At 34.4% G+C, this 22,583-nt stretch overlaps 1 protein-coding gene across 1 annotated transcript in view; it reads right to left on the reverse strand.

Moving 5' to 3' along the window:
• Positions 1 to 22,583, reverse strand: part of PPP3CA (protein phosphatase 3, catalytic subunit, alpha isozyme) — a 234,344-nt gene that overhangs the window by 158,684 nt on the left and 53,077 nt on the right. The window lies entirely within an intron of this gene.

A 22,583-nucleotide genomic window follows, 5' to 3' on the forward strand; every position in this document is an offset into this window, starting at 1 on the left:
CACATCTTCTTCACAGTAAGAAGCTTTCTTGTAGCTACTGTTTTCCTTCATATCCACGAGTACATTCATTCACTTATTTAGCCAAAGCAGATTCACTAAACTCCTTTAGCATGCCCGGGTATCCAAAGCCCCATGTTCAGAGATGGTATCATGAAGGTTAAATTTCTAATAAATGGCTAATAAGCCATTTCAAAATTCATTATTTCTCTATTTCATAGGAGCTTTCATTCACTGGACAACACTCAGATCTATCAGAAGTATCTGGTAAGGAGCATAAACATAGTTTCATGTAACTTTCATGTGCCATAGGCATTATTCCATATGTATAAAAGCATCTCCATATGATGGCTCCTCTCCTAGGAAAAGCACTTGATGTTAAGGAATAATCTTGACCCTTTCACTTCATAAGTGTTTCTCAAAGAAGCAAGGCTTATGTCAAAAAAATTTGTGTGACATAAGAACATAGATTTATTTCCTGAGGGAAATTATAACTACTTACTGACCCTTTCACTTCATAAGTGTTTCTCAAAGAAGCAAGGCTTATGCCAAAAAAATTTGTGTGACATAAGAACATAGATTTATTTCCTGAGGGAAATTATAACTACTTAAGAGAAAAGAAAAATCAGGAAATAACCTTGTAAGAATAGATACAAATACGACTTTCCTAACAATCCAGCCACATCTATTGAGCTATGTTGCCAAAATGAAGTGGCAGTGACAGATTCAGCGGGTGAGCAGGAGGCTTTTCTGGTCAGACAAACTTGGGTGCAAACCTTGGCTCTGCACACTCACCAGCTGTATGACCTTGGGCAAGTTAAACAACCTCCTTTGGCTTCTATTACTTCACCTGTAAACTGGGGATTATATCTATCTGAGGACTGTTATAATAGCTAAAGTAAATAGTAATAGTAGTAGCTAACATTTACAGAGTAATTATTTTATGCCAAGCATTGCTTCAGTAATAAAATCAGACACAACAGGAAAGCTGTTAGATGAATAAAGCATATGTACATGTGTTTATATATAAACTTTAGTCCCCATAACATCACTGCGGGGAAGAAATTTGAGGCTCAAAAATATTAAGCACTTGCCCAAGATAATCACCTAGTGATTTATGTGTAGACTCAACTGAGTTCAAACCCAGGAAGTCTGATGCCAGAATACCTGTGTTAACAACTAAACTATATTGCTTCCCAGAAAGTAGTTCACCACAGCGCTTAATCATTAAAAAGTGGTAAGTCACTTTTTAAAACTTAAATTCTAACAAATTCTGAGAAGTATTTCTTATAAAGACCCCTTTTAGTCTCAAAAATTTATTTGGGGCAGCTTATAGTAGAATAGATACACAGTAAAAGCAGGATGTAAAGTAAAAGATGAAGTGTATATTGCCAAAGTATAGTGTAAAATAAAAGAAAATCCAAAGATTAAACAAGAAAAACAGAAAAGGAGGAAATCGGGTCGCTAAAATTGAGGCATTTGGGGGTTATTCTGTCCATTTTATTTCTCTTCCCTCTTCCTTGTCTGACTAATGCTTATTAAGAAAACATTGAGATGTTTCAATGGCCACATTTCTTTACCTGGGTCTTTATGTATGTCTTAAGATTAGAAAATGTCTTACCTGGCAATTCCTCAAAATTCCCCAGACTGTAGGGCAAGAGTCACAAACTTCAAAAGGACACAGGTTGAGGGCAAGAGCTGAATTTTACTGAAAATGATTTCCCAAGGTGTGTTAGACAACTGTGAAGGTTTAAGTGGCTGTGCAAAACTATCAGGCAAGAATCACAGAAGCACAGAAGGGAAGGATTTATTGTCAGGCAGATAAAAGCAGTGGGTCTCTACCACACATGTATTTGCTAGCCTTATTAAACTTAACATAGATCAAAGGATTAAACCTGAAAGTGCCGAAGCATTTAAGAAGGTGAGAGGCAAAGGGAGAGAACCCCAGGGAGAGCCTCACCTTTGCAAATTAGACTTTCTCCTAGTCCCTGGACACTCTCCAAGGCTAAGATCACTGCAATAACAGAGGCTCCACCCTTCACTGCAGATCTTTTACCTTCCAGTAATTGCTGAAGTAACTAGTTAAGGTATAGCCACCTGCTTTGAGATATTGATGCTGGATCCAAATAAACAAGGGCAAGAAAGGAGAGGAAAAAGACCAATCAAGGGGCTCCATTTCCAACCAGATGATAGGAACACTGAAGAGATGGGGTCCTTTACCAGTTAAACATATGGCAAGGCCTGCAGGGAGCCAACACGGGCAATGAAGATGCCAAAACTCGAATGCAGAGATGCTGTCAGCAAGAGAGTTTTCTGGGACAAAAATAAGAGTGGGCTAATATTTGTGTATCTGCGCACCTTTTGGCTTCATAAAGAAACTACCACCCTTACAAAGGTCACATGTATTTACTTTTTTCTGTTCACCTAGAGTCCTACATGTAGATATCTGTACCAAATATTGAGCACACACTGAACCAAAGAATCTAATGTTCTTGGAAAACATTTATTTCATTAACTCATTGTGAAAGTGGCTATGATTGATATAATAAAATTGGATTTCTCCTTCTGTCCTCTGCTTTAAAAGTATTACAACAAGTTGCTTTCATTGATACATGAGCAGGCCAGCACTGGAGAAGCTAAGTTTGTGCATGCTACTAAAAATTCAGAAATAGCTACTGATATTTGAGCTCGTCCTCTGCTTTAAAAGTATTACAACAAGTTGCTTTCATTGATACATGAGCAGGCCAGCCCTGGAGAAGCTAAGTTTGTGCATGCTACTAAAAATTCAGAAATAGCTACTGATATTTGAGCTGGATATTTTCAAAACAATTTTCTTATAATTGCCTGTAAGTACAGAATATAGCGTTATAATACTTTTTGGAGCATCCTAAAAATAGAAACCCTCTCAGCTTTCTCTACTTCACAATCCTATTCAATGTCACTTTTTTCCCTCAAATTAAAACAAATACTCAAATTAAAACAGCAAAATAGCAAAAATTCGGGACATGTAAGTCCTTGACTGACTCCTAATAGGAAACATCACAGAGGAGGTATTAAAGGCAAACAACATACTAGACTAGGACCATGTTCTCATGTTATGGACTGTGGAAATCTGGCAGAGACTGATTTCCAGTGATCAAGGATATGATATTGTTTCTTTTCTCTTTGTTGTTTCTACCAGAGAGTTCACCTACTTGATATGGAGAAAAGTTACTAGTCTACGAACCAAAATCACATACATCCAGTATTGGCATCTATATAACAATTATTAAAGCTATTGTCAGTTCTGCATTCACCAGAGAGAAACACATTCCAAGTCGGAAAAACCTTGTAGCCACAGTAATCCTAGCTCTCACTTATGGCTGTCTATGAGAACCACACCTCAGAAAGATCCAGGGGTCTCTTCCTGAGTTTTAGACAATCACTATGTGGCTCAGTAGCCTTAAGTGATCTGTTATCATTTTGGGGTAGATCCTGGTATATGAAGTTTCTGTTTCTCAAATCTGAGCCACTTTAGCCACTATTGAAGGGATTCCACTGTTTTATGGGAAACATCTGTCACAGTTACACCTTTATTGGAAGGAGGAGCAGGATACCTGAGAATAACAGACTTAAGAAAATATTTAGCCTAGTGATTTCTTTAAAATTTTATTTTGTTTAAAGCATTTTTTTTCCTCAAACACAATTATACCTATAAAATCAAGTACATCCAAAGGAGAAAGGGGACTAAAAGCAGCTTGCCTGCCTCCCTTGTGCCCTATGATGGCTGTTAAGGTGTGCTCACAAAATCCTGAAGCCCTTTGGAGCAAAACTGGAAAACTCCCAATCAAGACTGACCCCCTCATATTAAACGTGAGCAAAGCGAAGTCCAGAGAGAGAATGAGTGAGCTGTTCAAAGCTAAGGGACTAGTCAATGGTAAAACCAGCACTAACATTTAGGTCTCCTAATTTCTGTTCCAGCACTTTACCTTCTACATATGAACTGTCCAATATGGTATTGACTAGCCACATATAACAGTTGAGCACTTGAAAAGTAGCTAGTCCATACCAAGATGTGCTACAAATCTACAATAAGCACTAGATTTAGAAGACTTGATAGAGGGAAAAAATGTAAAATATCTCATTAACATTTTTATATTAATTTTATATTGGAATAACAAGGTTTAGGACATATTGGGCTAAATAATATCTGTTACTAAAATTAATTTTACCTATTTCTTTTTACTTTTTAAAAATATTGCTACTAAAACATTTAAAATTGCATATATGGCTTCCTTTTACTGGACAGTGGTGCTCTAGACCCTGTATGCTTCTCAGTAAATGAGAATAAGGTGAGTGGAAATTATATTCCTTAGACTTTCTTCTCTTCCAATTTTGGTTTGATTCCTACAAAACCTCAAACTATCTCAAAACTGGCTGCACATTGGAACTGCTTTTGAAAAAGAATTATGCCCATACCCTACCTGTAGAGATTCTAATTTAACTGGTTTAGGGCAGGAACCAGGACATTGGCATGTTTTTAAATAATCCCAGGTTATACTGTACTAAGATGAAGTCCAGACTTAGATCCACTGATCTTTACCATAAGTAAAGGCACACAAAATGCCAGGCACTTTAATTTTTCCCCCCAAACAGTCTCCACACCAATCGACCACAGCAAATGCAATGTCTTTGCAAGTCCAGACAAGTTTATTTCAGCCCTCTCTGTAATCAGAACGTGTACAGGAACCGCTTTTGTCCCATATTTCATGTGGCTACTGTCTGCACAAGGGCTGTCAAAGATACTTAGGTCAGCACATGTTAAGGGAACAGCTTAAGGATATCACATGTCGGACACAATTTAAAACACATTCTGGCCTGACCTCCTTAGATTGGCACTCCTTCCCTCGTGGACATTTGCATATGTCACAAACCTCTAATCTAATCAAACCACATCAATTAATCAATCATAAAGCACCTATTAAGCACCTACCATGCATTGTATTCCACGTAAGGCAGTGAGAAGGGCCAGGGAGAAGTGAACTATAGATAACAAACATATGCACACCCAGACTCTGAAGAGCTTATTACCATGTGGTATAATTATTAGTTTTTGCTTGCGATAGTGGCATTTAGTTTAACTAAATGTTAAACTGCAGAATTGAAGAACAGAATTAAAGAAAATGAGAGAAAATGTAAGCAGTAAGGGGGAAAAAAGTGTCTTTATGTACCCTAAGGTTATGTCCAGGTTCCTAGAAATTCTTTCATCCAGTTGCATATTTCTCTTGCTCAAAGTACTTAATAAATATCTAATTTTTTAGAAAACTCCAGAAAACAAGATTCTGTTTTTAAGTAATGAAAATTAGAATGAGCCTATTGTAAGATACAATATGCTAGTTAAAATATACAAAAGAATCTCCATCATAGGTCATCAAAATATGTGAAATTTGATCCTACTTCTGAACAAAGATGGAAGGGAATATGTAAAAGGAAATGCTAAGGACTTTTTAATAAATTTTACTTGGGTTCTAATACTGGGCAATTAGGTTTAATTTTTATTCTTCTGGGTGTGAAAAATTCTATCAGTATGAGTATACACATTTATACATGCACAGAATGTCTGTATGAAAAGATATATAAAACATATTGTCTGTAAGAAACAGCTAAAAATTAACCGCAGCTAGCCAATAAGAACAACTGTAGAAACACATTTATTAGGGCTCTACTTATGCTACTCTTGCAGACACTCATCACTTGCTTGTTTGACATCATCTGGCTTTCATACAGATATTAATACCTGTCAAATTAAAATATGTGTGCCCATCTCAAGTGCAGTTGAATATTTATCTTGTAAACAGAAACATTGAGTCCCACTTAACCTAAAAAAAAAGATTCTTCACAGATCTATAAATAAATCTCCAATTTACTAATTTACTGGAGTTTTGTTTTGTTTTTGTTTTTGTTTTTGTTTTTTCCCTACTGTTCTGATTGCTTCTTCCATCCTTAAAAGGGATGTCCATACCCAACCACCCAAAGTTCTACCACACAGGTCTTGAGACTTAAAATGTATTCAATTATTAGACACAGTAGGTGTCCTAATTATTTCACTAGCAAATTGAATACCTCATTTGGTTTCCTGAATGTTCACATGCAAATATGGCACAATGGCATTTTATGAAACATTCCAAAAGTGTTAATAGAAGGGCATTATGGCACTCAAAACATTTATTGAAATTAGCAATCTTCTTTTCTCCTCTTCTGAACCTAAATCAGAAATGTGCTACAAGCAATTCTTTAATAAAAATCAGACACTAATTAAAAAATGTACATTCCAACTACAAGTGATAAAAAATTAGAAAAAAGTAAGTACCTGAACAGTACAATCAGAGCTTCTTTTAATACCTCAATTTCAAAATAATTTTTATTTAAATATTTATTTATATATATTTCAACACACTTATTTACATATAGCTAGTCCTCATCCTTTCCATATACAGACTTTCTTATGCTCCTGCAACCACGCATTTTTGAGTCTAAGGACTCGAGGAAACAGAAATGAATGACAGTCCACAACCCCCTCTGCATGTATCTTGGGAAATTCTATCAGAAAATTACTTTAATTTTTGATATTTTGGTTAGTTCTTTTCATTACAATTGCAAATGGCATATATAATTAATTATGTAATTATGATTCAACATGAAAGATTATTTGACAGAAGTTTTAAGAATTTCAAAATATTTCAGCATTACTACAATGCTTGAATAAAACCTGACTTTTTGTTATTAAAATAAAGTCATACACACAAGTCCAGTGACTAACATAGGGACCATGCCAATCACAAATTATTTCATACATGGACATGATAAAAGAAAAATTATATTTACTGGTTTTGAAACATATGCAACTGAACATTTAGATTAAACTAAGAATTTTAATTAAATATTAAATGTTTTAACTTAAGTATTTAAATCAAATTAAATGCTTAAAAAATGTAAAATATATAATTGAAGTGCTGTTACATTGGAAGGGTCTAATCTATACCAGTTTTTTTAATTTAAAAAATATATATAATCAGTAATACCAGGAAGTACCCCTACTATATTGGATCTCAGTACTAGATGAAGTGATTACAGGGATATTTCAGCAAATGGTATCTACGGTAATCTCCAGAACAGCAGACAAAGTAACATGTAAAATTCTCCTCACTGGAATGAATTTAAGCAGAGGAGCTTTTTATTTACAATTTATTTATTTATTTATTTTTGGCCTTGACCATTTTCTCTTTTTATCTAGAGAAATACACCATAAGAGAAGATTGAAATCAAGAAACAAACAAGGATAGATACTATAAGACAAGACAAATTTATTTCCCAAGTGAGCAGGTCCCTCTGAACATGGTAATTATCCCTTAGAAATGAAGAGTATCCAGGGATTCTAAAACTTTATTTAACCCAAGGCACATTTTACCAATCCTCAAATCAACAGCCTAAGTAAGACACGAAGTATAAGCAAGGACTTTATCTATGCTGGAGTTGAACTATTTCATTAAAAAGTCTTTAATAAATATAAACTTTAGAAATCTCTGTATTAAAAATAATAACCCTTCAAAATATAATATTTGACTTCTTAGTCCTCAATTCTAAACTTGTACACTAGTATGAAAAAATTTATCTATGCCCATAAATAACTCTTTTCTTTCACGTTCACCATTCAACTCTAGATGCCCACATATTATTCCATGCTCATGTTCCCACCCACCATCCCTATCTGCTGTGGTTAAAACATCCAGAGGCATCAAAATAATATGTTTTAATGAATATACTTTCTCTTGTTTGAAAAAGTCTTGATAAAATGTCAAAGCTACATCCCAAATGATCCTAACTGTTAAGCCCTAAGTGGCAATTTAAGAACATTACCACTATTGCATATAAAGGATGATCATTTAAAAAATAATAAGTCTGGTACACAGTACCTTAAATCTGTGTACCACAGTAGAACAAAGATCTATTGAAATATTTTGCCTCAGAGTCACCCTCTAGAGAGCCATGGGCAGGAACTAAATCCCCTAGTTTACACTGAATTCCACACGCCCTGGCTTTTGTACTCCCTATTCCCAGTAGGCTCTATAGCAGGTGGCAGCAAAGCATCAGGCCCTCTGGGCCTCTCCATGTTTCTGTAATGCTTACATTGTTTGCTTCATTCTGATGATCAGACCTGTTCTCATCCACTCTCTCTGGTCCACCACTTCTAAGAACCACTCACGCATATGAATAACACAAGAGGTCCCAATTCTCAGCACCTCAAATGTGGACTCCGCAAATCATGATCTTCACACATCTATTTAAAAATTGGAATGCTTTAAAGAATACCACCTACAGTACTATCCTCTCAAACTTCATTTTCATATGTTCCATTTATCTTTAAAACGAACTTGTCAATTTTGATCTAAAATCAAATATGCATTATTTTTAATCCATCAAGTGGAAAATGAGCAATTTAATAATAAAGCTGCAATAAGCTGCATGCCCTTCCTCAAGAAAGAGCCACTCTAAAGGATATTTTCCACCCATACGTAAGGCATATTTTGTGCATAAAATAAATTTTTAAATAATGAAGGAAATAGATCGCTGGGATTAGAATGCCAATTGCAAACTTACAGGTAACAGCACATCTCTCACTCTAACCGATGAGTCAATCAATCATCACTACTCAAAAAACACCAGAATAATTAAGTAGAAAGATTAACAATTAAGTTCCGTTGAGTCTCTAGCTCAATGTCCTGGCATTTGATAGATATTCAACCAATGTATTTCAGAGTGAACAGAAGAATGAATGGATTATCTTTTCTCCCTACTCACTCACAAAGAAGTTTAGAAAAAAAAAATTAATAAGAATAAATGGACTTGTTCAGATCTAAAAGCATGTAATGATAAAAATGATAGTCAATAGCCAAAATAACTCAGAAATCAAAAGCTTCATTTAGTGAATGCCTCTTAAAGCACCCGTTAGAGGAAAGAGACTATAGATGCCACATGGTGAGACAGGAGCTGAGCCCATACCCAAAATGAAACAGACATGGTCAAAAATGAGCAACAGGTAGAAAATTGGAAAGTGAGAGGGGAAAAAAAATTACTGAAAATTTTGAAGTACTAAATATTTTTATTCCCATATGTGAATACAGGATCACAGATAAAATCCGTTGTTATTTATGAGGTAAAATTAACACAAAAACAATAAAAATAAGGTTACATGGGTATAATAGTGCTTCATTACTTTTAGGCTCCTAAAGTACTATCTCATGGTATTTCAGAAAGCAGTCCAAATACTTCCTTAAAAAGAATATCTTCCTGGTTTATAAGAATGCTATTAATGCATATTTATTGAAGTATGCTTCAATTTAAAAAATACTTTTTTTTTTTTTAATTGCTAAACTTGCAATGTCTGAGACTTAATAGACCAACAGTTTCTCAGTATCTCTAAGTGTCAGAAATAGTTTAGGAGGAGAAAAGCCTCCTTTTCCCTCTCTTTAGTACCTGCATGACAAGCTATCAGCTACCAGTTGAAGTGAATCTAAACATTACTAGTAGACACAAATGAAAAATGTATTGTGAAATACAGGTGTCAAGAGCAGCTAAAAACTAGAGTATCTAACTAATTCTAAGCACATACAGAATGACAAACAGAACAACATAATTCCCATGATACATGACTTTAGGTTATAGCTCCCCCAAAACATTTAAAAAGCTTTAGTTCCATAAATGTTTCACTATCCAGATTAAAGACACTCATTTAAGCATGATGAGAAATTTAGGCTGTGAGTGAGTGCTTTTATTAAAGTTACATGAGCAGAATTCACAATTGACAAGTTAGAAATATAGTATTTTTTTATTACCACTTCATTTAAAATCACTCATTGGCTTGAAATTCTCAAGAAATAACCATGATTAAATGTAGAACTGACAGGTTAATACAAACGTAAGATATAGTATATGTTCAGTGAAAAGTAATCATGCACACATACAAAATTAGATGGTGTAATAGTGTATGCTACTCCAACAATGCAGATGTATTTTATTTCTAAGTCCCTTGGTACACAATAATGCTCTATTCAGAGCTCTGGTTCGCATCTTTTCACCAACCATGCTGCAATCCACATCTAAAACAGGGGTAAAGATACTCACTACAAAATCCATACCCCTTATTCCATAGGAGAGGAATGGAGCCATTCTTAACACACTAAATAGAAAGGGGTGGTGGCCTGCATAATTGAGGATATGTATATAGATCCATATTTCACAACAACCCCTACGGGACATCAGTGCATATCCATGGAGTCCATGATGTTTACATTCCACACTTAAAAATCTCTTATTTCAGATCACTAGACAATGCATTCTGTTTACAAAGAAAGGGAAAGGTATAATACAATTTCAATATACTCTTATTAAATATAATTTTAAATGACAATGTTTAAAATAAATGTTTTACTTATGTGATAATTGAACCTTGAGCAAAATATCTCCTTCCCTGATTGTAGCATATAAATGAAGATTTCTATACACTGTCAATTTTTTTTAGGATATGAGAGTTCTTCAAAAAGTTCATGGAAAATAGAATTAAAAGATAATATGGGGCCGGCCCAGTGGCGCACTGGAGAGTGCGCCACTTGGGAGCGCAGTGGCGCTCCCGCCGAGGGTTCGGATCCCATCTGGAGACCGGTTCCCGCTCACTGGCTGTGCGCGGTGCGGGCACAACACTGAGGGTTGCGATCCCGTTGCTGGTCCCCGGTACGGGCGCGACACCAAGGGTTGCGATCCCATTACCGGTCAGTAAAAAAAAGACAAAAAAAGGAAAAAAAAAAAAAAAAAAGATAATATGAATCTTTCCATAAACTTTTTGAAGTAACCTCATATAATTCAAATCAGGGAAAGGTCCTCGTTCTCAAAAGAGTGAATTCAGTAATTCATAATGAAACTCAAAATGTTCCTTTGAATCCGATGGTCTGGCAATACCGAATTAGTTATTCCATGTAATTTTAAACATTTATTCAAGCTTTTCAGAGGTAATAAGGCAAAGGGGCTAAAAGCATGAACTCTAAAGTCAGACTGCCTAGGTAAATTATATCATCTTGAGCAAGTTATTTAACTGCTGTATCCTAAAGCCTTCTGATCTATTAATTGAAGATTAAACAAACTAATATTTTAAAGGGCTTGAAATACTACTGGCATAGTAAATACTTCATAAGTATTCCTCATGATTAACAAATGCCTTGCTTATCTCCTTGATAAAGCAATCTCCTAATCATCCCTATTCAAATGTCACAGATATCACAACTTCTGAAAAGCCTGCTTTCCAGCTAAATCCTTCACATCCTTCAAGTACCAAAAAAAAAAAAAATTAACAAAATGTCCTTTAATCACAAAAAACACAGCTTTCTTTACTTTGTTTGTGTTGTGTTTGTTTTTTTGTCTTCAAAACACAAAACATTTGCTCCTGTAATAATTTTCATACTCTTAAACTCATAAGATACTCCACAAATCATTAGATGAGCTATACTGAATTCAAGAAATGTGTACAAATCTAATGTTATGTTCTTAAAAAAAATTCAATTTCACCCTCTAGTTTTCTGGTTGAAGAAAGTGAGGCTCAAAGAGAGTAAGAGTAATGGTGATAATAACAATAAAATAACAGAATAGAAATCACTAACACTTAAACAGAACTAACTATACCTTAGACACTGTAATAAACATTACATGCATTTTTTCTTCGAATTTTCACAACAGTCCTGTGATGTGGATACTATTATTCTCTATTTTTCATCTGAGAGAACTCAGGCACAAAGAAGTGAAATGACTTTACCAAGTTGACATCACAAAGGAGTAGGGGAAGCCAGGGGTAACACCAGGCTCTCTGGCTCTAGAGTTGTGCTTTTAACCCTTGCGATACTGCCTCTGTAGATAAGTGGTGATTCATCCAGTAATCCAACAGTAATTAAAGGCATAGCCTAAAGTATTCACCTAGTTCTTCAGATCCTCTGAACAATGCTCTTTACTTTTGAGTTCACTGTTCCCAACCCAGAGTGATGAACATAGCAAGCATTCAAGAAATATTTGTCTCATGAGTTACTTATATATGATTCACATCTCACCACATAATTCTCTAAGTGCAATAAAAAATATTTATCCTGCATGAACAGTTTGCTCCTTGAACATCTTCTTTGGCTCTTATGTCTTCTTATTTAATTGCTTCCAGTCCTGAAAGCAACCAAAATATTATAAGGAACAATTAGTTCAGTATTCAGCTTGTAAAAGATACAAGCTTTTTGTTTTAATTTGGTTTCTCATGGGTTGATCCAGAGGTAAATGAATCCTTCAAAATATTTCCACATATGAACACTGAGCTTAGGATCTACCCAAAATTCAAAATTTTTTCATCAATACTAGTTACAACTCTTAGACTAGCTTGTGATTTTGTTTAAAGTGTGCCTCCCCTACACTGACTCCTTAAAAAGCTTGTTAGGCAACATGGTGTTGACAATTTCCAGCAATATGGAGTATAATCTGAGCTCTAAATGCAAAAGTGTAGTGGTTATTAGTTCTGAATTACCTAATCGCCTATCTTCACATTCTGATTTTAACAGCTATATTTTGTTTAGAAAATCCTTGAGAAGCCAGTTTCCTCACCCGTAAAATAGAGACAATAATATTTACTTCAAGAAGCTGTTGAAAGGTGTAGTGGATTAAATTATGTTTCCCAAAAACTCAATGAAGCTTAAATTTTGTCCCCCAAGATTTATGCATTAGAAACTTAGCCCCCACTGTGACTGTTAAGAGGGTGAGAAATCCCATTATGGTAATTGAAGGGTAGAGCCTTGCAGAGGTGATTGGATCGTAGGACCAATCAGTAGTGAATGGATTAGAAATGGTGGTCAAGGGCATGGTTCTCAGGGCTTTAAAAGAAGAGCAAAGTCTCTCTCTCTCTCTACTCTCTCTGTTTCTACCACCTTGCAACAAGAGACCCCTGGGTCACTGTTGCCACCACCAGATGGACTTTGGACTTCCCAACCTCAGAAACTGTAAGCAATAAATTTCATTTTCTTTATAAATCACACAGTTCCAGGTATTTTGTTATAGGCAACAGGAACAGACTAATATAAAAGGGTTAAATGAAACCATACCTGCAAGAGTACTTAGTGCAATATTTGGTGTGAAGTATGAGCTCAAATTTAAGTACAGTCGTTCCTTGGGACCCATGGGGGATTGGTTTCAGGATCTCCTGCACATATCAAAATCCACAGATGCTCAAGTCCCTGATATAAAAAAGTTATATTTGCATATAACTTATGCACATCCTTTTATATACTTGTGTATATGTTTATATAATCTCTTTATATAAAAATAAATATATAAATTATATATAATATTCATATATAAATATATACATAAATCATCTCTAAATTACTTATAATACCTAATACAGTGTAAATGTTACACAGATAGTTGTTACAATGTATTGCTTAGGAAATAATGACAAGAAAAAAAGTCTATACATGTTTAGTGTAGATGAAACTTTTATTTTTTAAATATTTTTAATCTGTGATTGGTTGAACCCATGGAAGAGGAACCCACAGATATGACAACCATGGATACAGAGTGCCCACTGCATAAATATTTTTTATTATTTGTTATTATTGTGCTTCAGTAAATTTCCAAAAGATTTCTTTTATTCTTTTTTGTCAGGATTTTGCTGTTTATTTAAAAACTCTCATTACACTTGGCATATTTATGTGTTAAAAAACTTGGGAATTACATAAATGCTTATATCATCTAACTGGCTTAAGAGGAAGGAACTTACTTGCCAATTGGCATTAAAGATGGCCCAAAGACGGCTGTTGAATCAAGAATTTTATTCATCTTCATGAGCAAATATGAAAATTCCTACTATGAGTGTAACGTGACCTTAGTGGAAGGCTCAAAGGAACAATTCACATAGAAGCCCACAGACTACTGGGCTCTCAAAGAACATCAGATTTTATGTACACAGCAGCATTTCCCAACTACCATTCTGAGTTAATAGATATTTTATTTTAAAAAAAAACACATTTTGGGGGGGCATAAAAAGCTCCAGAACATCTATGTTATACATGGTTAAATGAATTTATTTATGGCAAGTTTTCCTAGAGATTTGAACAGGCTATGTGTCTTGTGAATATCTAGGATAATCAATCATGTCTCATCTCCCAACTTTTTCCATAAAACACAGTCTTCCTGACACATCTTACAATATGTTTTGAAAAAGCCTACTATGAACAAATAGCCAATTATTTTGAAAAAGTGAGTCATTAGGTTCATACAAACACGAATATTAAACAATAGAAGATATCAGTAAAACTAGCCAGAAATTTCAATCAAAATCATAAACACATTAGGTTGCTTAAGCTAAGGACATACTGTATTTGTCTATTAATTTTTTAAAAAAGTAAAAAACCTGCTTATTTCTAATTTCTATTTACTTATATGTGTACCATACAGAACAGTGTACTACTATGCAATAGAAGTTAACATCTTTTAATCTACAATGCACACAGTGTTCTTTAATAGTATGTAACTACAACCGTATATATCAGTTTAAGTCAAATATGATTTGGAAATACTAAATGGTATTAGATGTCTTCAAATCAATAATGGATAAATCAATTCCTAATATTTAATTTCAGTTCAAAACTGCTTTAGCTGTCTTAATTTGACTATTCTCTGGGCAAGGGAAAATGTAATCATTTGGAATATATAACTACTTTATCAATATAAGATTTTCAACTTTAAAAAAAATTAACCATTAAGACAATATCCATACATGCTTTACACTGTTTCCATATATGATTTCATTCAATTTTCATAATAACCCTATGTGATAGGTATCACAATGTTCATCATTTTATAGATCGAGAGTGAGAAAAAGAGTTTACATAACATGTTATGGATAGCACAGCTGGTGTGCAGAGCCAACACATAATTCTAGAGTCTTGACACCAAATCCCATGCCCTTTCAACTAAAGTTTACTACATTAATCTGAAAATGCCTGTAAATTGTAGGTTATCAAAGGCAGTTACTATTTCTTTTTAAAAGGTAATTAAGGAAGAAGGAAACCAAAGAATTCCAACCAAAGAAAAGAAGACCTTTGGTTTTTTGACATTGACAGGGTTGCCACAGCCCCAGGCATCCCCCCTGTCTTCCCTTCACTTTCAAAAACCCAGTGTTAGGCACTCTCCATCTGTGCTCTGGGGGCCAAACTAACTTTTCAGCATGCCAGCCAGAGATAATAAAGACTATCATTTAAGTGTTTACTCAAATTAATTACAATGTATGTTTGCTCTCAAATAAGAGATTGGTTCCTTCTTATTTTAGGGTCTTATTGTAAAGAAGTTTGGTTACACAGTTGTGCTTGCCCCAAGGCTCTAAGACTCCCACTATCTGGATTCAGACCCTTTTTCTGATACCTAGTAGTTCTGGCTCTTTGGGTGATTTATTTAATCTTGTGGTGTCTGAGTTTCCTCCTCTGTAAAGTAGGGATAACAGCATAAGGCTGTTGTGAGTATTTAATGATAATATACGTCATATAAAAACCTGGAATAATGCAAAGGTTTGACAAAGGTCAGCACATGTATTAGGGGCTCAATAAATGTTCGTATCATCATAAGATTTGGTAAAATGAGAGCAAATGCAGAAAAATACATCAGCTCCCTGAGTTGTGATTTACCCGGAAAAAAAGAATCAAGAATCATTACAGGCCATCATCAAAGATAACCTCCATAGAATATGACATGCTGGCTTTCAGCATTGATAAGTGTCTCCAGGGAAAAAATTATATTTCTGTCTATTAGATAAACAAAATTTAAAACTCAAAACTCAAGAATGCAATTCCTTCCACAGCAAGATAATCGGTAACAGCTCCTTTACCAGCTGATGAATTCAGAAGAGTCTTTCACATAGGTTTACTAATATAACTAGCCACCAAAATCACCTGGCAGATCTCACTGAAATAACCAGTGATAAAATGTAAAGGGCTAAATTTTGTTATAAAAGTCTCACTTTAACAACCTCTGCATAGAAACCCCAAATCACTGATAAATCGATTAGGCACATGCCTATAATCAGCCATATCAATTTTCCTCCTAGTCATTTCCCTCATTTTCATTTAAATTAATATAATTCCTTAGCCAAAATACAAAAGAAAAATGTTAGAACACAATCTATTCACCCTAATAGCAATAATCAAGTGTTTTCATTCTCATGGTGTTATAACTACGTACCTATTTGCTAAGAAAACTTTCATGTCTTTTCCTTAGGTTTTGTCCTGTACATATTCACTGACTTGAGTGTATTGAGGGAAAGTCATTTTACCAAGTGTAATATTTACAATAATGATATTTACAGTTAATAATATAAATAATAATTTACAAATGTAATGTGTCTTCAAGCCAAAAAGAGATTTGTGACTTTCTTCAAAATTTTAAAAACAAATGCAAATTACCATGAAATTAAACAAAAACAAAAACTCTTCAGCTAGCCAAAAGCCATTAAGCAAAATATAAGAGAATATAAATAGACTTCTCTATCTGAGGAATACTTGTACATAACTGAACAAGGTTACTACCCAAACATAGAATGCTTTAATTTATACATGTTACATTGATTCCTTCCAAATTCCTCAATTCTAATATTAGAAAAGGAATCAAGTAAAAGCCTTCTCTACTTATTTTCTTTTCTACCTAATCATCTACTAACCATCCAGTTACCTATTAAGCAAAATATAATTTCCCAATTTATGTAGATTTATTTAGCATTAAAGTATTTTCTTTCCTTTGGTAAAGGAAGATAAACTACATAAAGGGGAAAGAAGGTTTAATTATATGTGCCAGAGACAAGGACTAGGTCACCATTCTAATCCTAATGTCCCCCTCTAACTAAATAAAACTAACCTTCAGTTGTTTTCATTGACGCATTTTAAAAACTCATAATTTAATATAACTAATGTATGTATTCCAGAACAAACCTCATATTGCACTGATATACTGAACCTATTCTAAAATACTGCTACTCTATTAAAATGTGTGACACACTTTATTATACAGTATCAAAATGAATGCCACCTACCAAAGATTTAGAAACAAAACATGATGAATTTAAGATTAAAGTTGTAAGTATCACCAAAGTTCAACAAAAGCAGCACTATCGAGTGGAGAAATACAAGACATATTTCGTAGATGATAAACTACATAGTTACCAAATTTAAAACAGCTTTTACTAGGCAAGAAACTGACTTAAAAGAAAAAAGTCCCTAAGTCTTGAACTTTTGTGCCAAGAAGAGTAATAGAAGAATCTAAGAATTACGGGTTTTTTTGAGTTGAATTTTTTTGGCTGACCTACATAAGAATGCAAAGGAAAGACATTTCACAATTAATAAACTGCACGGCATTACATATGATTTCTCATTTGAAAACATTATTTAACCATTGTATCATGTAAGGAAAAATAGTAACATGGTCCCCAAATAAACTTCAATCATGTAAACTATTTTCTTCTCATTTATACAATGAATGGCACTGTCCCAACTCAAGAAGCTAGTGGTGATAATAAATGAGCATAATTACAGTTTTTGAATCCTGAATTTTCTTCACTGTGCCCAGTCATGGTGTTATGAATTACACTTGTATTTCACCAGGTGATCAACACGTTGGGGCCCTGCATTCCACAAACATGTGAGTCTTTCACAACTACTTTCTAAGACAGCTCAATTGCTACAAAAGCACCCTGTAAATTATAATAAACTACTTCTTAAAATTGAATAAAATCACCACATACTCGTACAATTATGGTAAATCACATCGGAAACCATTTTGAAAAGGAAGCTACTGAAAAATTCCTTTCCTAAAGTAATATACAAATATTAATAATATACTTTCAATGATCAGGGGAAATAAAAATGTTCCAAAAATTATATAAGTAAAGGATGCTATTTTGGAGCACAAATCAATTAAGTAGTGTTAGCTCTTAGAAACCCTTCTAAAATTTGTTGAAGAGATGAACTACGCTATTGTGTAAACTGAGACTGGACATTTTCTATGGATTTCATTTATCCCTGGAGCACTTTACTCTGGTATGGAGAGTTTTGAATACTTGCATCTGAGACCTGGCTCTACCACAACCATATAAAATAAGTGTTTATTGTTCTCATTTGACAGCTTAAGAAAAAGAGGTTTAATACCTTATCCAGGTTCACTCTAATATTAAGTGGCGGAATTTGGATACACACTCAGATACATCTGGTTTCAATTCTTTACACTATGCTATTAAAGTACACTACTTAATCTATTAAATAAAACTAGTATTCTAAATAATTTTCAAAAACATATTCAATTTTTAGGCCATCAAATCTAATTTTATGTATATGCTGAGTGAGTAAAACAGTGTGGTATATAACATTTACTGGTTCTAAAGTCAGCAGAGAAAGATTCAGGTCACTCACTGGCTACACAAGCTTGGGCATTTCTCAATTGCTCAGTTTGGTGTGTAAAATGAGGGAATCCCTTTCCATTTTCAAAATACAAGTCACATAGGAGTTTCATGTATTTACCTCAGCTATATAGCCATTCCTGTTTAACAAATCCCAGGGTATCCTTGAACTACAAATTTGGGGGGAACACATTTAAAAATAAAAATCAACATAAAGCAAGGGCCATTGCAGTCAGTTGTAGGGTGTGGATATTGCAGAAAAGTATCTTCATGAGAAACAAATTGAGGGACTGAAATCCCGACCCCACTGAATGAGTCAAGCCCTCAGCCTTTTCTACTTCTTGCATTGGGTGGACACTGGCCAGCCAGAGGCCCTGACTTATAACTTAATAAAGAACTTGTTTGCCAACGTAGGATAAGAAAAGAAACGCAATTGTTCTATTACTCCTCTCCACTTTTTAGAGCTTGAGAATCAGACATCTGTCCTTGAGAATCAGATATCTGTCCTGAAAGAGCCCAGCAATGAAAGGAGTAGATTCTTAATAAACCTGATGAAAGGAAAAGGGGAGAAAAGAGGAGGAGAAAATGACAAAGAAAGAGTGAGAAGGGAAAGTCAAAGGAGAAAGAAAAGAGAGAAGGAAAAAAAGAAAAAGTTATTAAGCGGAACTATGAAGAATATACTCAAGTTTTCCTACTCAATATTAATGGAAGAGAGACTAATGCCCTCTCCCCAAAGAATAAGATTTTACCCTCAGTAAATACAGAGTTCAATCAATTGGTCTTTACTATCAAATAGTATTTAAGGGGCTGGCCGGTTAGCTTCGTTGCTTACAGTGCAGCCATATTACACACACAGCTTCACAGGTTCAGATCCCTGTACCAGCCAGCTGCCAAAAAAAAAAAAAAAAAAAATAGTATTTGGCTAATATTAACTACTTAGAGAAAAATCCCTTAAAAACTGAATTATATTATTGGATATATATATATTTTTGGAATTAAAATGTGGAAAAACTGAAGTATACTCTCCCACCCTTATCATTGAATTTTTTCCCTGCACTTTAAAAAATTTTTCTGTTACACCCAAGTTTTCCCATAGCTCTTCACTGTAGAAGGTCAACTTTTGTTTTCACAAATACTAGGAAGGGTGAATAATAATTACTCACAGTTTAAATTCCTTTCTAGAAACAATTCATTTAGAGAAAACAAAGGAAAAAAAAATCATGTGTAATAATGGAAAATACAGTTCATCCAACATGCCGATAAGACAGGAACACGAATAATAAGAATATTTCAGTGGTAGGGATAAAATGCACAATAAAATGTTTTCGGGCAAAAAGAACAGAGAGCTAATGAAGTAAATGGACATAAAGGGGAAAAGTGGCAGTTTTCAAGGGCTAACATGAGCAGAAATATACATTTTTTTAAAAGTCTTAAATCAGACATAGCAATCAATCAATAACCAATTGAAGCATGTTTTCCACCACTATTTGTCCCCCACAGTTTTATGGAGATAGTACAAATAAACACATGGTTCCTTTAAGAATATCTGAAGATTTGAGTTTCTTCATTCACTTAAAAATAATAAATGTTTTTGTTAAGTTCCTATTATGTGCTGACCTAGGTGTTGTAGAATCAATGTTAAAACTCCTACTTTGCTGCAGGACCTAAGAATGGGGAAAAATGGCAGGCTGTGATTGGGATTCTCCGCTTCACTGTGAAGGCCTGATATGCTACACAATTTTATGGTCTTGTGCTCAAAGGTTCTTAAATATCTTTTTTTTTTTTTTTTTGTCTTTTGTCTTTTTTCCATGTCCGGCAACGGATCACAACCCTCAGTGTTGCCCCCGTACCGGCCCGGAGACCGGCAACGGGATTGCAACCCTCGGTGTTGCTCCCATGCCCCGCTCAGCCAGTGAGCGGGAACCGGGCTGTATGTGGGAAACCCTCGGACGGGAGCGCCGCCGCGCTTCCCAAGCGGCGCACTATCCAGTGCGCCACTGGGCCGGCCCGGTTCTTAAATATCTTATCACTACATCTGGTAAGTAGAATATTTAAAGAATAAATTGAAGATCCACGAATAACGTGGGCTTACAGAATAATAAGGAGAAAATAAATTAGGGAAAATGTCGCAGTAGGAAATATAATTTCAAATACACTAAACTCAATGAGAAACACCCATGTACACAAGAGTCACTACCCACCTCTTAATAGAAAGGCACAGAAATGCCTAAAATCCCAGTAAAATCTTTAAAGAAAATCTAAAGGTAAAGTTAATGGTTAAAAATACATACAATAAAATACTATTGACATGAGAAAATAAATTAGGAAAAATGTCGCAGTAGGAAATATAATTTCAAATACACTTAACTCAATGAGAAACACCCATGTACACAAGAGTCACTACCCACCTCTTAATAGAAAGGCACAGAAATGCCTAAAATCCCAGTAAAATCTTTAAAGAAAATCTAAAGGTAAAGTTAATGGTTAAAAATACATACAATAAAATACTATTGACATTTCCATTTGCAAAAAACTAGTATTACTGCCTGAGATAGTCATTAGACATATTTGTGACACATCCAAGTCATATTTCCTTAATGACATCAACAATTATTATACCCAGATTCCTCCTCTACTTACTAAAAAAGAATACCCAACCATAATTTTTTTTTAACAAAGCAGTCATAATAGTAGTTAACACCTAGAACAAAGTGAATATTCAACACACATTACAGCCTTCAGTACAGTCATCTTGGGAAAGGCTGGTTAACAAATTATATTCCATGTAACAATACAGACTGATTTTCGAGATGTATTGTTTGAATTGTAAAATGAAATGAGGAAATTCAAACTGAAAATCAAAAGATTTCCAAATTTCCTTCATTAAGCGATTTACAAATGCATAAATTTACAGCATTAAGAACTGAACTAACTTTACATATAATGTAGCCAAATGAATGTTATTGAACAACCATAATGATCATTTTCCATGAAGTTAAATACTTAATCACAAGGTTTGATTAACAGGCTCTGGTTTCTTGCATGCCATGTCATCATTATAATCAGAAAACTGGAAGAAATTTGCTTCAATTAAGTATAAAACAGATGATCACACTTAGGAAGAAAACATATTTCACTGCCACTTATATAGTTAAGTTACAAATACATATGAATATTTTCATCTAAAGGGAATAAGATTATTCCGTAGCCTATTTTAACAACACACTTTTACATTTTCAAATCCTTTGAGCCAAATTCAGGGAATACATTCTTAAAATAAGACTAACGGATACCCAATATTTTGTTTTTCAATTACTTAACAGCATGTTTTTGGTTTTTTTTTTTCTTTTGATTTGTTTCTATCATAGCTAAAATAATAGTCAAACGAGAAAGAGAAAATTAAACCACTCCTTTTTCAGTAGAAACATTTCTCTTTCTAATTTAATCTATTTCTTTATAATCAAATTAAAATATAATCTCTTAAATAGACAGCATTGATATTAAACTTTATTTAACAAAATCACCAGAGATCAATGGGTTTTAAGAAAAAAATCTAACTTTTCTGATGCTCAAAGAAAAATATACTTAACTGAGTTAAGCTATGGAAACAGCTTATTTTTTCTGGTTTAATTATTCTTATTACCTATTACATGAAAATGTCACACTTTGGTATTTCATATTGCCAATTTCCCTATTCACCTGAAGACAGTGTCTGTCATCTAATGGCTCTCTTACACACTATCAATAACTCACATTCATACTCACACCCCCATACAAAGGTTTAATTATCTTTTCATATTAAATTATGGCAGTTACACTAGTCACTTCAATGGGTCTGAAAAATTTAGAGTTTTACCTCAAAGTCTGCATTGCATTGGGGCCGGCCCGGTGGTGCACTGGATAGTGCGCCGCTTGGGAAGCGCGGCGGCACTCCCGCCCGAGGGTTCAGATCCCACATACAGACCGGTTCCTGCTCACTGGCTGAGCAAGGCACGGGAGCAACGCTGAGGGTTGCGATCCCATTGCCGGTCACCGGTCTGGTACGGGGGCAACACTGAGGGTTGCGATCCGTTGCCGGACACGGAAAAAGACA

The sequence above is a fragment of the Galeopterus variegatus genome, unplaced genomic scaffold (genome assembly GCF_000696425.1).
Source record: "Galeopterus variegatus unplaced genomic scaffold, G_variegatus-3.0.2 Scaffold927, whole genome shotgun sequence".
NCBI classification, from domain to species: domain Eukaryota; kingdom Metazoa; phylum Chordata; class Mammalia; order Dermoptera; family Cynocephalidae; genus Galeopterus; species Galeopterus variegatus.